The 7,219-nt window shown below is 47.5% G+C and overlaps 1 non-coding gene across 1 annotated transcript; it reads right to left on the bottom strand.

Annotated features, from left to right (window-relative positions):
* Positions 1-352: 352 nt before the first annotated feature.
* Positions 353-516, bottom strand: LOC132206285 (U1 spliceosomal RNA). Its single transcript, XR_009442960.1, has one exon. It is a non-coding gene; the product is annotated as a U1 spliceosomal RNA (small nuclear RNA).
* Between the last annotated feature and the right edge of the window lie 6,703 nt (positions 517-7,219).

The following is a 7,219-nucleotide window of genomic DNA, read 5'->3' as shown; positions in this document are numbered from 1 at the left end:
CAACAGAAGCTTCGAAGAGAGCGGCCGAAAAGACTGCCAGACAAAAGAGGAGAAACTGAAGTGAAGCCCACTGCACAAGAGCGAGAGACAGTGTTCAGACAACGCCGCAAGAGAAACGTCCGCTCAGCGAAGGAAATACCGCTGCCCAACCTACAGCACCGCTCGGAGCCAAAAACACATCTGCTTTTTGTAACAGAGCTCTCTCTGATGAAGGGTCCAGGCCCGAAAACGTCAGCTTTTGTGCTCCTGAGATGCTGCTTGGCCTGCTGTGTTCATCCAGCCTCACATTTTATTATCTTGGAATCTCCAGCATCTGCAGTTCCCATTATCTCTGATGCTTTTTGTAACAAGTCAGGGGAGAGCGCGAACGCAGTCCCCCACTACCACAAATTTTGCAGTCGAGTATCCCGCATTTGGGGACATCGCAGGCGTCAGCACACCCGAAGTGCAATGGGCTAGCCTCGTCCTGGGAGAACCACCTTGTTGATCATGGTATCTCCGCTGCCAGGTAAGTATGCTCACAACTCTCACTCCCTCACATCCCACAACACTCGCTACCTCTCACACTCAAATTCACTCCGTTTGCCAACATCGCAAAATCACCCACCGAACCTTCCCTGCCAGAAGTGAAGCCCAGTTCCACACGTGGATCATAGCACATCTCCAAAGCCCTTGTTTTCCTGGAACAATACTCAAGATCGCTGCTACGACTGCTATTTGCATATATCCCTTAAAAGGAAACGCTCCCCCACCCCCCCCAGATGCCTTCAGGCTGCATCTTGAATCGCGGAAAGAAATCCCCAGATACACTGCAAGTTCGAACACCGCTCTGTTTTGAAAACAGTAAAGCGTTCGATAAGGTTCCCCACGGTAGGCTGTTTCAGAGAATGCGGAGACGTGGGATTGAGGGTGATTTTGTAGTTTGGATCAGAAATTGGCGATCTGTAAGAAGACAGAGAGTGGTGATTGACAGGAAATGTTCATCCTGGAGTTCAGGTACTAGTGGTGTACCGCAAGGATCTGCTTTGGGGCTACTGCTGTTTGCCATTTTTATAAATGACCTGGATGAGGGCGTAGAAGGACGGGTTAGTAAATTTACGGATGACACTAAAGTCAGTGGAGTTGAAAGTCGGTGGAGTTGTGGACAGTGTGGAAGGAGGTAGCAGGTTACAGAGGGACATAGATAACCTGAGAGCTGGGCTGAGAGGTGGAAAATGGAGTTTAATGCGGAAAAGTGTGAGGTGATTCACTTCGGAAGGAGTAACAGGAACACCGAGTACTGGGCTAATGGTAAGATTCTTGGTGGTGTAGATGAGCAGAGAGATCTGGGTGTCCATGGACAGAGATCCCTGCCACCCAGGTCGATGGGTTGTTAAGAAGGCGTATGGTGTGTTAGGTTTTATTGGTAGAGGGACTGAGTTTCGGAGACATGAGGTCATGTCGCAGCTGTACAAAACTCTGGTGTGGCCGCACTTGGAGTATTGCCAACAGTTCCAGTCGCTGCATTTTAGGACAGATGTGGAAGCATTGGAAAGGGTGCAGAGGAGATTTACCAGCATGTTGCCTGCTATGGAGGGAAGGTCTGATCAGGAAAGGCTAAGGGACTTGAGCCTGTAATTGTTAGAGCGAAGAAGGTTAAGAGGCGACTTAATAGAGACATACCAGATGATCAGAGAATTAGATAGGGTGGACATTGAGAGCCTTTTTCCTCGGATTGTGATGGCTAGCATGAAGGGACATAGCTTTAAATTGAGGGGTGACAGATATAGGACAGAAGTCAGAGGTACATTCTTTACTCAGAGAGTAGTGAGAGTGTGGAATGCCCTGCCTGCAACAGTAGTAGACACACCAGTGTTTAAGGGCATTTAAATGGTCATTGGATAATGGAATAGTGTAGGTTAGATGGGTTTCAGATCAGTTTCACAGGTCAGCAACACATTGAGGGCCAAAGAGCCTGTACTGTGCTCGGTTCTACATTCCAGATGCTGCCTGACCTGCTGAGCTTCTCCAGCAAATTTGTGTTTGCACCTCATTTATAGCATGCACAGTTTTTTCATTTTTTAACTTATTTGTCTGAGGTGGATTCCAGAATCTGTAATCCTTTTTACCTCAAACAAATAAAACATTTGACTTTGACTACATCCCAACAAACCTAAGGTGTCTCTTACACACACAAGACTATATTTACATGCATTGGAGCATGAGGAGGGCCGGACAATAGATAAACAGCTTTACAGTAGCCCAATTGAAGCTGGTCAAACTGGAGTTGAGCTTGTTCTCCCTGGTCCAGATGTTCCTGTTTCTTGATCCCGATGGTCTCCCTGGAGAGTGTGAGACTCTCCAGCAGCCGCCGGCCCCCAGCTCTGAGTTGAGTGGGGCTTTCTAAAATAGTTATCCGGGTCATTTCCGAGTACAGTGGCTTCTGTTTAGTTACTCGATGTTAATTGAATTCTGTCCCACGAAGGGTGTTACAGAAGACAGTCTTGGCCATTGCAATTTCCCCTATTGACTGAGCTGACCCTCGGAGCCCACCTGTCTCCAAAGCAGTTCCATTGAAACTCACAAGAGACAAAAAAAAACTGAAAATGCTGGAATCACAGGTAGATAAGCAGGAGGCTGGGAGAACACAGCAAGCCAGGGGGAATCTGGAGGAGAGCAGAACTCAACAGCAGTCCTGAACAAGGGTAATGCCCAAATTGTTGGCTGCTCCTTTCCGCCAGATGCTGCCTGGTCTGCTGTGTTTTTCCAACCTCCTCTTCGTCGACTGAAACTCAGACGGATTGTTCCACCTGCAAGTACATAGTATTGTCTCAACAACACCTGTACAACCATAAATCAAGGTGAATGACTCGCATACCTGTGTGGCTTGTTCCAAGTCAATGCTGCAAACTTTTGGCTTAATATCTCAGTTCCGCTGTGACATTAACACATATTCAACGTAACCAATCAAGGGAACCATTTGTACACCTCTCTGAATGGCCTGATCCACTTTCCAGCATGCTGCTCAGTTGGCCAGTTTCCCCAGCACGACCTTCAGTTGTCCACTGTTGCCTCCAGTGTCCAAAAGAGCTGTCATTTTATTTCAAAGGGACGTTCCAATACCTACAAAAGAGGATACAAGGTTCCAGAAACTTCATCACCTGCCAGCTCACGCAATCTGGGACAGTGCCCATCCAATCCTGTGGACTGAGATAACAAAGTGTGGAGCTGGATGAACGCAGCAGGCCAAGCAGCGTCTTAGGAGCACTAAAGCTGACGTTTCGGACCTAGACCCTTCATCAGGAAAAGGGGATGGGGCGGGGATTCTGAAATAAATAGAGAGAGAGGGGGAGGCTGACTGAAGATGGGTAGAGGAGAAGATAGGTGGAGAGGACAGTGTGGGTGGGGAGGTAGGGAGGAGATAGGTCAGTCTGGGCAGGATGGACAGATCAAGGGGACGGGATGAGGCTAGTATAGGAAATAGAGGTGGGACTTGAGGTGGGAGGAGGGGATAGGTGAGATGAAGAACAGGTTAGGCAGGCGGGGATGAGCTGGGCTGGCTTTGGGATGCAGTGGTGGAAGGGGAGATTTTGAAGCTGGTGAAATCCACATTGATACCATTGGGCTGCAGGGTTCCCAAGCGGAATATGAGTCGCTGTTCCTGCAACCTATGGGTGGCATCATGGTGGCACAGCAGGAGGCCCAGGATGGACATGTCGTCTGGGGAATGCGAGGGTTGTTAAAATGGCTCGCGCCTGCGGGGGGGCGGGGGGGTGCAGTTGTTTATTGCGAACCGAGCGCAATGATGCCACCTGTAGGTTCCAGGAACAGCAACGCATATTCTGCTCGGGAACCCTGCAGCCCAATGGTATCAACGTGGATTTCACCAGCTTCAAAACCTCCCCTTCCTCCACTGCATCTGGAGGGGCCTAGGATGGGGAGCAAGAGGTTGGGAACCCACCCACCCTCAGCCCAAGGGGCTCCAGTTCGCATGCGGCGGTCACATGAGTGGCGATGGTGGGAGTCTGTAACCTGGAGACCAGGGTCTGTTACATAGACTCCGACCGATGTCAAGCACCGTCTGGAGGAGCAGCAGAGGAGGAACGAGAATGTGAGAGGAAGATGAAGTCAATTGTGGGAAAATCTTGCATGACATTCAGTGTTACAAGTTGTCACTGGAGCATGGTATCAATATGCATATAACACAGAAAAATTCACTTTTCACAATATCATTATCCAGATGTGACAATCAATCTAAATTTAATTTAACCTGTTTGAGAGGGGGGTATCTGTAGGGGACTCCTATGCTGTCTGTCTGCTCTTACCCGTCTTCTTGGAGGTCAGCCCAGATGGCCGCAATGAGCTGGCCGACAATGCCTGAGGTTGTCCTGAGCCAAAATAGAGATTGCTGGAAAATTTCAGCAGGTCTGTCTGGCAGCATCTGTGGAGACAAATCAACGATGACTTTTTAAACCAGGTAACACTTCCTTAGGATGGGTTTTTCCTGTTTGGTACACATGCAGAACTGGGAGTATCTATTTTGGGTCCTCGAGCCTATACCAGTTGATCATAAAATATCCCAGTCATTACCAACTCCCCTTTTCTCCAGAACTCCACTATTTCTATCACATTACCATCTGTCCCTCCCCGCCTGGTACAGCTGCCTGCCTGTGTCTCCCTCCCTCGCCTTACCTCCACTCACTCGCCTTACCATGTTCCCCTCGAACTCTCCTGCTCGTACAGCTCCAGAGACCAAGGCCCTAGCACCACTCCTCCTGTCTCATGGCTGCCCCTGAACTCGGTCTTTCAGCACTCAGACTGGGGCCTAGTGCTAGCTGCACAGCCTACATATGGCCCATTCGCCTGTGCTCCTGTTGCTGCAGCAGTGGGAGTTCATAACCCTCCCCTATGTCCAACCCAGTGTTTGTGTAACCCCCAGTAATTTTATAACGACTTCCCCAGCCCGGTGTTTATACAATCCCCAGTAAATTTATAACAACCTAGCCCAGTGTTTATATAACCCCCAGCAATTTTATAACAACTCCTGCAGGCCCAGCAATTTTATTGCAACCACAGATGAGTGTTTGTATAACAACCAGTAATTTTAAAATATCACTCCAGCTCAGTGTTTATGTAATTCCCAGCACACATTTTATATACCCCCGTGTAAGATTGTGACAACTCAGTCATCCCAATGTTTATACAACCTCCAGAAACCCTGTAAATTTATAAACTACTCACCCTGCCAGGTCACTTTCTCTGGTAGCTCGTTCCATACACACATCACTGCCTGTGTAAAAAAAATTGCCCCTCACATTCCTTTTAAATTTTTATCCTCTCACCTTAAAACCTATGCCCTCTATATCTGCATTTGTCTGCCCTGGGGAAAAGACCTGGACACCCTGTACATTCCCCTCAGTTTTATAAACTTCTATCAGGCTAATCCTCAGTCTTCAATGCTACAGGGACAATAGCCCCAGGCTATTCAGCCTCTACCTATAGGTCAAAACCTCCAACCCTGGCAACATCCTCACAAATCTTCCCTTTCACATTTAACCCTTTCATATTTAACAACATCTTTCCGAGAGCAAGAAGACCAGAAGTGAACACAGTAGTCTGAAAGTGGCTGAACCAATGTGCTGTACAGCTGCAACATGACATCTCAACTCCTCTGCTCAATGCACTGACCAATGAGGGCAAGCGTACTAAACGCCTTCTGCACCACCCTGTCAACCTGCAACTTCACTTTCAAGGAACTATGCACCCGTACCCCACGGTCTCTTTGTTCAGCAACACTCCTTGGGCCCTACTATGAATCATATATGTCCTGCCCTGGTTTGCCCTACCAAAATGCATCACCTCACATTCATCTAAATTCAAATCCAACGCTGCTCCTGAGCCCATCTGATCAAGCTCCCCATGTACACAGAGATAATCTTCTTTACTGTCCACTGCACCACCAATTTTGGTGTCATTCGTAAACTTATGAACCATACTTCCTACTTTTACAGCCAAGCATCGATATAAATGACAAAAACTCACAAGCTAAATAATAGTGGGTTAGAATCATCAGGTGGGATGGTCCACTCCTGTTACTAAGTTATCAGGCGGCCACTGTCGCTGTGCAGATAGCTGGAGCGCATGTCCTCCCTCATGCTGTCAGAACTGAAGCTCCAGTCACATTCAGCTCCAAACAGATGGATCACTCTGCTGGAGTACACCCTGTACTGCAATTATGAGCCATTTGAAGTCACAGAACAAGAAAAACGTTGGTTTCAATACACTGCAAAAATCTGCTCCTGTTTTGAATACCTCCTCCCATCCCTAGCAACACAGGGACAGGAGTAGACCATTCGGCCCACCATTTAATATGCTCATGGTTAATTGAACAGTTACCATTGAGCCACACTATCCCCACAATCCTTTTTGTCAACTGTATTCAAATCTAAGCTCGAAAGACATCGAATGGCTGATCTTTTCCAATTCAAATACCACCATCTGTCACACTGGGACTCGAGCCAGCACCCGAGAACATTTCCTGGTCTGAGGATAGTACCAATATTCCTATTGCCTCCCCCATAGGCTGTGCTCTATAATCCATTAACTCCCTTCTCTGTCGCGAATGTCTGTTCAAAGAATGCGTGAAGACTGCGACAAACACACCGCTCTGCAGCAAGTTCCATACCTGCAGCACTACATCGAAAAAACCCACAGAAATTCTACACTCTTTCGCATACAACAATTGTAAATGTTTCATCTAAACTTAATCAAAAAGCAGAAATGGTTTCCTTAAACCCACTCTTTCAAATTCCTCCCTAAAGTTAAAGTTCCCCATTTGTTGTCTTTAAATACTCTAATGCATAAAATTCCAAACTTGGCATTATTTCCTGGCTGTAGCAGCTCCACAATCTTAATCAATGATATGGAGACACGGGTGGTATGCTGGGCTCAGTGGTTCGCACTGCCATCTCACAGTGGAAGGGATCCAGGTTCAGTTCCACCTTACGATATTAGTAAGGCTCATTCGGTCGTGAAATTAGTGTCCAATCTCGAATTTCCTGCCTTTCCAGCTGAGGGTAAACCTCATGGATTTGCACTGAAGTAAACCGATGCACAGAGTTGAAAATGACATCCCGATCAGCGATTTGAGAAAGATTTTGACAGACACAGTGAAGTGCAGAGTCACAAGGAAAATGTAAACATGTTAGGTTGAGGCTGCTTCTGCAGCAGATCTGTCCTT

The sequence above is a fragment of the Stegostoma tigrinum genome, chromosome 34 (assembly GCF_030684315.1).
Source record: "Stegostoma tigrinum isolate sSteTig4 chromosome 34, sSteTig4.hap1, whole genome shotgun sequence".
Taxonomy (NCBI): domain Eukaryota; kingdom Metazoa; phylum Chordata; class Chondrichthyes; order Orectolobiformes; family Stegostomatidae; genus Stegostoma; species Stegostoma tigrinum.
This window is presented reverse-complemented; position numbering and strand designations above follow the sequence as displayed.